The sequence below is a fragment of the Sinohyriopsis cumingii genome, unplaced genomic scaffold, assembly GCF_028554795.1.
Source record: "Sinohyriopsis cumingii isolate HCF-2022 unplaced genomic scaffold, ASM2855479v2 utg001176l, whole genome shotgun sequence".
NCBI classification, from domain to species: Eukaryota; Metazoa; Mollusca; class Bivalvia; order Unionida; family Unionidae; genus Sinohyriopsis; species Sinohyriopsis cumingii.
Window position 1 is genome coordinate 2,252,706 of NW_028315968.1, and position 8,581 is coordinate 2,261,286.

Below are 8,581 nucleotides of genomic sequence, written 5' to 3' on the forward strand. Positions count from 1 at the left end.
CTTAGGAATTTCTTGTAAATTTATGTACTAGAATTAATTAATATGTGTATTTTAGCTTGTTTCTCTTCTTTATATATATGTATGCATGTATGTATGTAATATATGTATGTATGTATCTATATATGTATCTATGTATGTATGTATTATGTTGTGTCCTTAAACTTTCAACAAAATTCAAACTTAAAAATTCTTTTAGTTTTGCAAAATGGATATTTATGCTTCATTGTTTATAGTCTGAATCAGTTTTTGATTCTGCCATTGAGTTTGTATAATATTAGATGTAGAATGGTAGTCTGACGACTGTACAGTGTTTTAATTAAAAATAGAATTGCTGTTTTGGTCAAGAACTGCTTTGGCAGAAGATCAATATGGCAGTTATTTTGCCATTTGATTGTATTTCTGTACATCCATATGAATGTATATCTGTGTCAATATCATAAATTAAAACCAATGTTAAATTTTGTTGGACAAAGTTCAGTGTAAAAGTTTTATATCTGGCTAAATAACAGACAGACGTGATAAAAGGGAGACAACTCTTGTTTATATGTTAAATGTGATGTAAATGTTTATTGATCATTTGCTGCAAGACTTGTTGTCATTCATTCTCTATAATAAAATTAAAATTAATCACAGTCTAATATAAACACACTGAACCAGTCTATTAATGGCACTCTAGGAAGCGAAGCATTTGTCTGTTATGGACATGTCTTTTTGCAGCGGTTGAGTATGAAAGTGAAATGAAGAAATATGTGTCTTTCTTATGGATGTGTCCACTAAAAAGGTTTTATTTTAGTAATATTACTAATTATTAATCTTCCTAATGTGATATTTCATTTATTAACAAGTAACATTAGCTGTAATCAGTTAGTTATTTGGCTCTAAACAACCAACCTAATGCGTTAAGCTGGGACTTGTTACCATATTTAGAGTTGGTTTAAATAAGCAAGCATTTCCAAGGTCTCAACATTGAACTGTCAGCTGCATATCAGATACTCAACCAACTGAATGTCTCTGCTCCAGTGCTATAACTGCTACACTTCATAATTAGGAGCTTGTTTTTCATCATTTCCAATAATCTACACTTGTCAGAGATGCATCACAGTTAATTGTGTTGTTGTTAATCTATAGAATATTTAGAATATCTCTATTAATTTGCATAAAACATAAACTTCCTTTACCATAATTTTCATTTTTTGGGATATTTTGAAACAACATTTTGTATCACTGTTTTTTCTTGGTAACTGATATGTGAGTTACAGCACTATAGTGCCATGGGTTATATCTCTTCAACTGATGTTTGAGTTACAGCAATATAGTACCATGGGTTATGTCTCTTTAACTGATTTATAAGTTCCAGCAATATAGTGCAATGGGTTATGTCTCTGTAATGATGTGAGTTACAGTAGTACAGTGCCATAGGTTTTGTCTCTTTAAATCTTCTGTTGAGTTACAGCAATATAGTGCCATTATTCATGTCTCTTTAATTCATGTGTGAGTTACAGTAATAGTGTCATGGGTTTTGTCTCTTTAACTGATGTGTGAGTTACAGCAATATAGTGCCATGGGTTATGTCTCTTTAATTCATGTGTGAGTTACAGCAGTATAGTGTCATGGGTCGTGTCTCTTTAACTGATGTGTGAGTTACAGCAATATAGTGCCATGGGTTAGATCTCTTTAATTCATGTGAGTTACAGCAATATAGTGCCATTATGTCTTTTTAACTGATGTGTGAGTTACAGCAATATAGTGCCATAGGTTATGTCTCTTTAATTAATGTGTGAGTCACCGCAGTATAGTGCCATCATTTATGAGTTACAGCAATATAGTGCCTTAGGTTATGTCTCTTTAATTCATACATGAGTTACAGCAATATAGTGCCTTAGGTTATGTCTCTTTAATTCATATGTGAGTTACAGCAATATAGTGCCATTATTCATGTCTTTAATTGAAAATGTATTGTATACAAAAGAAACAATTTGAAACCATAATATAGATATGTATTTAATGTATGTTGCCACAGGAACAGAACATGATGTTACTCATGTAGAAGGTTTGAACATGTACAAAACCTTCATTACACTTTAGTGGGTATGAAGAATGCAGGAAAGAATTTACCCACTTGCATAGATGTACCTCTGAGAATCTTTATAGTTATGCCAACAGTGACAATAATTATAGATTTAATCCATTATTTGATGCATGTGAAGTTAGTGAATTCTTTCTGTATCTAAATTAGTATCATTTGATTACTGCCATGGTCTGTATATAGGGTTTAGACCTATATCAATTTTTGGTGGAATTATTTTAGGAGGAGTGCTGATAACAAACTTATGTTAACATGCCCTGTAATAATTGGGTGCCCTGTAATAATTGGGTGCCCCAGTATAATTGGGTGCCCTGTAATAATTGGGTGCCCTGGTATAATTGGGTGCCCTGTCTTGAGAGGGGCTTCTCATGAGGAGCCACTATATATAAAAATACGATTCAGTAGTCATTTTTCTCGGTAATAGTGAATCACACATTTACTGAAAATCATTTTATGACAATATTTGATATTCCTATAAGCTGTAAATTTGTTTTAATTATGGCGATATGGACATATAATGTTTATACACACAATAAAAATGAATTATTTTCATTCATGCAGAAGGAGAAAATGGTTGTTTTTGGACAATTTTATTTGAGCTCTTATCAAATTTTATTTCAGTTTTATAAATGAATTTTTATATATTTTGTCAGATTTGTTTGCAGAATTACTTTTCTTTACTACTGGTATTTTAAAGATAGTTTGTGTTGATGGTCAAAAGGCATTTGCATTTTGTTGTCCTTGTCTAGTGTTGTGCCAAACAAAAATGATATTTTCAATTTAATGATATGGTAAATCACTGTTATTGTGCGATAGGTAGCAGTATTGTAAACACTTCATTGGTTTCCATTCTTTCATGATAAATTCAAATTAAACTCAGTGAAATGTTTATGAACGTTTTACTTTTGCTTATTTTAAATAGAAGTACACAGATTGGAAAACAGTTTCATTTGTGTTCTGGCAAAAATGATCATCTCACACACACACATCTATGGTGAAAGATTACTCTATAGGTTGACCAAAAGTATTTTATAATCAAACATTAAAGACAATGAGCTTTTCACCCAAGCTTATATTTATAATTTGAAACAAATCATTTGTAATGTATCCACAACTTTTAAGCTAAAATCAAAAACGTTAAAATAAAAATCTATGAGTATAGCCCATAACATAAAGTAATCTGTCACACCAGTCATTTTTTCCAACTATTTAACAAGAGGTCTACCATCCAGATTTGACGTTGGTTCATTGAGCTTGCTAGATTAATTTAACAGTTTCCTTTTGTTCTTTGCCATTGGCCTACTGCCCTGAAAGAAATTAAGCTGACTCTTACAAGGGTGCTTGTGATGCAGGGTCAGGCAATCCTGCCTGATGATCGATTTGTGTTGATGGAGTTGTCCAGAATCTTACAAGGGTTCTTGTGATGCAGGGTCAGGCAGTCCTGCCTGATGATCGATTTGTGTTGATGGAATTGTCCAGAATCTTACAAGGGTTCTTGTGATGCAGGGTCGGGCAATCCTGCCTGATGATCGGTTTGTGTTGATGGAGTTGTCCAGAATCTCTGAGAAAATTTTGCAGTTCATCATCGAATATAGCCAAAACTATACAAATAAATCTTAGCTTTATTTGAGGTTGAAAGTGTTGCTTTCATATTTTAGCATCTGTTGCTTCTACATATCATTTGTATAATGGATTACATGTCCACCAAGCCCTTTTAGTCACCTGAATTAGGCATGTTTGTGGGCCAGGATTGGCTACTTTAAGGTGTAATGGTATTTTATGTGTTTTTCAAACATGCTCCAAACATGGCAAGACAAATTGATCCACTTTTGGAGCTTATGGGATTTTTGTGTAAATGATAAAGGACATCAAAGTGGGCCAAAAAATTAGCAACATTTGGGCCCAGGGGGATTTTTGTATATTTGATAAAGGGCCCCAAAAGAGCTGGGGGAGGTTGAGATGGACAAATGCTTGTCATTATAAGCCATTATACATCCATAGGTATAAGTACTCACATTTAGAGAACAATACCCACATCAAGACCAATACATTTTCTTACAGACCAACACTCATCTTTACAAACACCAGTACTTACCAGCAAAGTGAGAAGAGAAGTGGGGGTTATGTTATGACATCAGTTTTTGTTATTGATTATTTCATAGAAACCAAACAAAACCAACATGCATATAGATCAACAGTCATCCTTACAGACATACTAAAAAGAGGCACTCATTGATAGGGAAGTAGTATAAAAATAGTCCTTTCTGCTCCACTTCATGTTTTATAAAGAATAAAAAAAACACTGAACGAAAAATCTGCAAATTGCAATCTATCATTTGAAAACACGCTGTAGCAAGTAGTAAAAGGATGAAAAAAAACAAAGCCATTCCTTTACGCAACACGGTTCAGACATATTTTTGATATACTGATGGTTGAAATTATGTTGGACGAACTGTTTGACAGTTACTAAATCGGTGAAAATATCACAGCTAACACAAAATGTATATTCGGTAAAATATATGAGGTCAAATTTCCCTTATGCCCTTGACTGCATGTTAAATTTCCGTTTTGATTCAGAGTGCTGGTCCCAAGTAAAATTCCCTTATGCCATTATCTGCATGTTAAATTCCCGCTTAGATCCAGAATGCTAGTCCCAGGTAAAATTCCCTTATGCCCTTAACTACCAGTTAAACTCCCGTTTGGATCCAGAGTGCTAGTCCCTGGTAAAATATATCTTATGCCCCGTACTGTTTCTCAAGTTCCCGTTTGCATACAGAGTGCTCGTCCCAGGTAAAATTCCATTATGCCTTGACTGCATGTTAAATTCCCGTTTGTATCCAGAGTGCTAGTTTTAGGTAGGATTCCCTTATGGCCCTGACTGCATGTAAAATTTCCGTTTGGATTCAGAGTGCTAGTCACAGGTGAAATTACCCTTATGTCTCTAACTGCATGTTAAATTCCCGTTTTTTTTCCAGAGTGCTAGTCACAGGTAAAATACCCTTATGCCTTTAACTGCAAGTTAAATTTCTGTTTGGATCCAGAATGCTAGTCCCAGGTAAAATGTCCCTTATACCCCTGACTGTATGTTCAATTCATGTTTGGCTCCAAAGTGCTAGTCACAGGTAAAATTCCCTTATGCCTTTGACTACATATTCAATTCCCGTTTAGATCCAGAATGTTAGTCCCAGTTTAAAATTCTCTTATGCCCTTGAAGTCATGTTAAATTTCCGTTTGGATCCAGAGTGTTAGTCCCAGATAAAATTCTCTTAAGCTACTGACTGCATGTTAAATTCCCGTTTGGAGCCATAGTGCCAGTCCGAGATTAAATGTCCCTTAACCCATTGACTGTATGTTAAATTCCTGTTTGGATCCAGAGTGATAGTCCCAGGCAAAATTCCCTTATGTATTGACTGCATGTTAGATTCCTGTTTGGATCCAGAGTGCTAGTCCCAGGTAAAATTCCCTTATGTATTGACTGCATGCTAAATTACCGTTTATATCCAGAATACTACTCCCAGGTAATAATAACTTAAGCCCTTGGCTGCATGTTAAATTCCCGTTTTGGATCCATAGTTTTAGTTCCAAGTAAAAATTCACTTATGCCCCTGACTCTATGTCAAATTCCCCGTTGGGATCGAGAGCGCTTATTGCATGTAAAATTCCATTATGCCCTTGACTGCATATTATATTCTCGTTTAGATCTGGAATGCTTGTTCCAGGTCCAATTTCGCTTATGGCCATGACTGAATGTTAAGTACCCATTTGGATCCAGAAAGCTAGTCCAAGGTAAAATTCTCTTAAGCTGGTGTCTGCATGTTAAATTCAAGTTTGGATCCAGAGAAGCAACAGGCTTTGTAAAATCCATCAAATAGTTTATTTTCCTATTTCCCTGGAAAGCAAAAAGTGAAAATAAAAAAAAGAACATGGTATTGCGAATTAAATCCCAATACAATCAAAGAATGACAGAAACAAGTCCTAATACTAAAAGTTCTGAATAAACGTTATTTGAAATCCAACGCGGAAAGTATTAAGTTGTCTGTGGTGGCCTGTATCGTGGTGTTGTACCAAGTATTTTTTGGAAACACAGTAATATAATTCCAGGTTTGAATTCACCATCAATCCAAATAAACGTCTTTATCCAAGAATGTTTTTTTTTTATGAGCACTGTATATTTCCAGAGAAAAATCACTTGAATTAAATAATTGGAAAAAATAAACTCCAGCAAAAATGAATTACTGAACACAACATTAATACAATTGATTCTGTTAAAGCTTAAAGCAAAAATGAATAATTTTTCAGTAACAAGATTATATAGTACACTACTTGACCTCGGGTCACAGTTAGCATTCTGTAATAAAAACTATTACCTAATGGAAAATTTCAATCTGGAAGGTTCTAAATGTTTACAAGATAAAATATTAGTAATGATTAAAAAGGTCTGTTACTAAAATTATAATATAAAACCTGAAATAAGTTAGGTACACCAGGGGAATCCCAATACATAGACACAGGCCGAAATAAACATGTTTACTTATATTAATAATGATTCTAATATTATACCCATTCACATATAGAATATTTTAGCTACGCATTAGTTATTTACAGAATGTGTGTATATGTATACGCTCGAGCGCGCACACACACACAGGTTGAACTACGTCCCAAGCAGTTATTGAATCTACATCTGGGCTAATTTGACGCAAGAAAAGTGCGTCAACAACTGAAACGACTCATCGTATGAGAGAGCGCAGCGAATCCTGTCCCCGGGGATGGCCAGATGAACCAATTTCGTCAGAGCTGGTCCTACTCGGGGACTGATAAAGAACAGAAAGTTGATTCACATAAAAAATGTTACTAAGAGGCCAAAAGTAATTTTAAATGATCGGAAATATGAAACGAAATTAATCCAGTAGGATATATAAATGTTTATATCGACATATTATCTTAAAGTGATTACATAGTAAGAGGAGAATTATTTAAAAACTCGAACTACAACATTGATTAGTTTACATTGTCTCTTTAATTTTCTAAATCCTATAAAAAGTATCATAAATAAACTGAAGTTTCTTGTTTTTTACATTGAATTTATTCTAGACAGTCAATAAATTAATGTCCCTGTTAGAGTTTAAAGTTCAGCAAAATTTATTGGTAAATTCAATTTGGGTAGAATCTTTATAGAGAGGTCTGGCAAAAGTTAAAGGAGTTTGAAGCTGTACGCGAAAGATAGTTGAAAAAGAACTTTAAATTGTAGCGGAGTAAAATGTAAAATTAATAATGTATCCCACTTCAAGTCTTGATATATTTCTTGATCTTCTGTTAATTTCCAGGGCATTCTTAAACGTTCTATGTAATTCTTCTGCTTTCGAAAACATGGAAAAACATTTCTTAGCATTACGTGGGATAGTGCTGTTATTATCTCGCTCTCATTTGTTTAAGATTACTATATTACATCATACTTTTTACATCATCCTAATTTAAAAACAATTAAATATTTCTTTAAGCTACCGTCGTTGTTTACTTTCATCAAAAGTCAGAAAATATACATACTAATCCTTCAAATAATTTAAAGTTTAATAAAATGAGTTCATTTAAAATTAGACAATATTTGTTTTAAACATTGACTCATAATAGACACTTCAGAACAAGGGAATGAAGCGTATTTGAGACATATTTACTCTAACCCTGTACGTCCAGTCACTTACATAAATATACGTCAATTTTCGAACAATATCAAACAGAAGGAAACGACTTTACCAAAACGCCGAATTGAAAAAATGTATAATTTTACACTGTACATAAACCATGTAAATGCAAACGAGAAAAAAAAATATTGAATCGTTAAACTAAACGGTGCATATAAAATTGGTAGCTCTAAAATTCAAAGATCCACCAAAGAGTTAAGAAAAGTTCTCCAAATAATACTGAATAATATTGTGACATATTGTTGGATAGAGTAATAATATTAAATACCACCTGGAGGGTTTTAGAATGTTTGCTGGTACTGCGACAGAACAAGAGAAGATACTATATTTTCATCATCACCAATAATAGTGGATAGTTCTGTTCAAATATTTGCATGCACAAAGAAAAATTACTAGGAAAAGACAGTCGTAGAGAATATGTTCAGTATCGTGCGGATTTATTTATAATGAGTCTCAAGAGATAAAACCAATTAATGACTTTAATATTTCGATTGTGTATATGGGACATTGACTTTAGATAACAATAACAGCTTCATATTTAATTTATAAACACTTTCAACTTTGCGATGTGGTGACAAAATTTCGATGAGAAGGGGCTTCGAAAGACAATGCAAAAAGTGCAAGTAGCGTTTGAACTTGGTGACATAGAACTTCTCTCGTAACAATCAGATCAAAATCAATATGTAAATAAAAGTGTCCGTATACATTCACAAGAAAACTAAATTTCATACAAATTTTAATTTGAAAAATTTATTATATGATAAATGCATTAAATACTTACAACGACGCTTAA

General features: G+C 33.3%; 1 long non-coding RNA gene across 1 annotated transcript; it reads left to right on the top strand.

The window, feature by feature from the left end:
- The first annotated feature begins 182 nt into the window (after window positions 1–182).
- Window positions 183–2,975, top strand: LOC149772768 (uncharacterized). The gene is made up of 2 exons (XR_016417591.1): window positions 183–1,834; window positions 1,884–2,975. It is a non-coding gene; the product is annotated as an uncharacterized LOC149772768 (long non-coding RNA).
- Window positions 2,976–8,581: the final 5,606 nt, after the last annotated feature.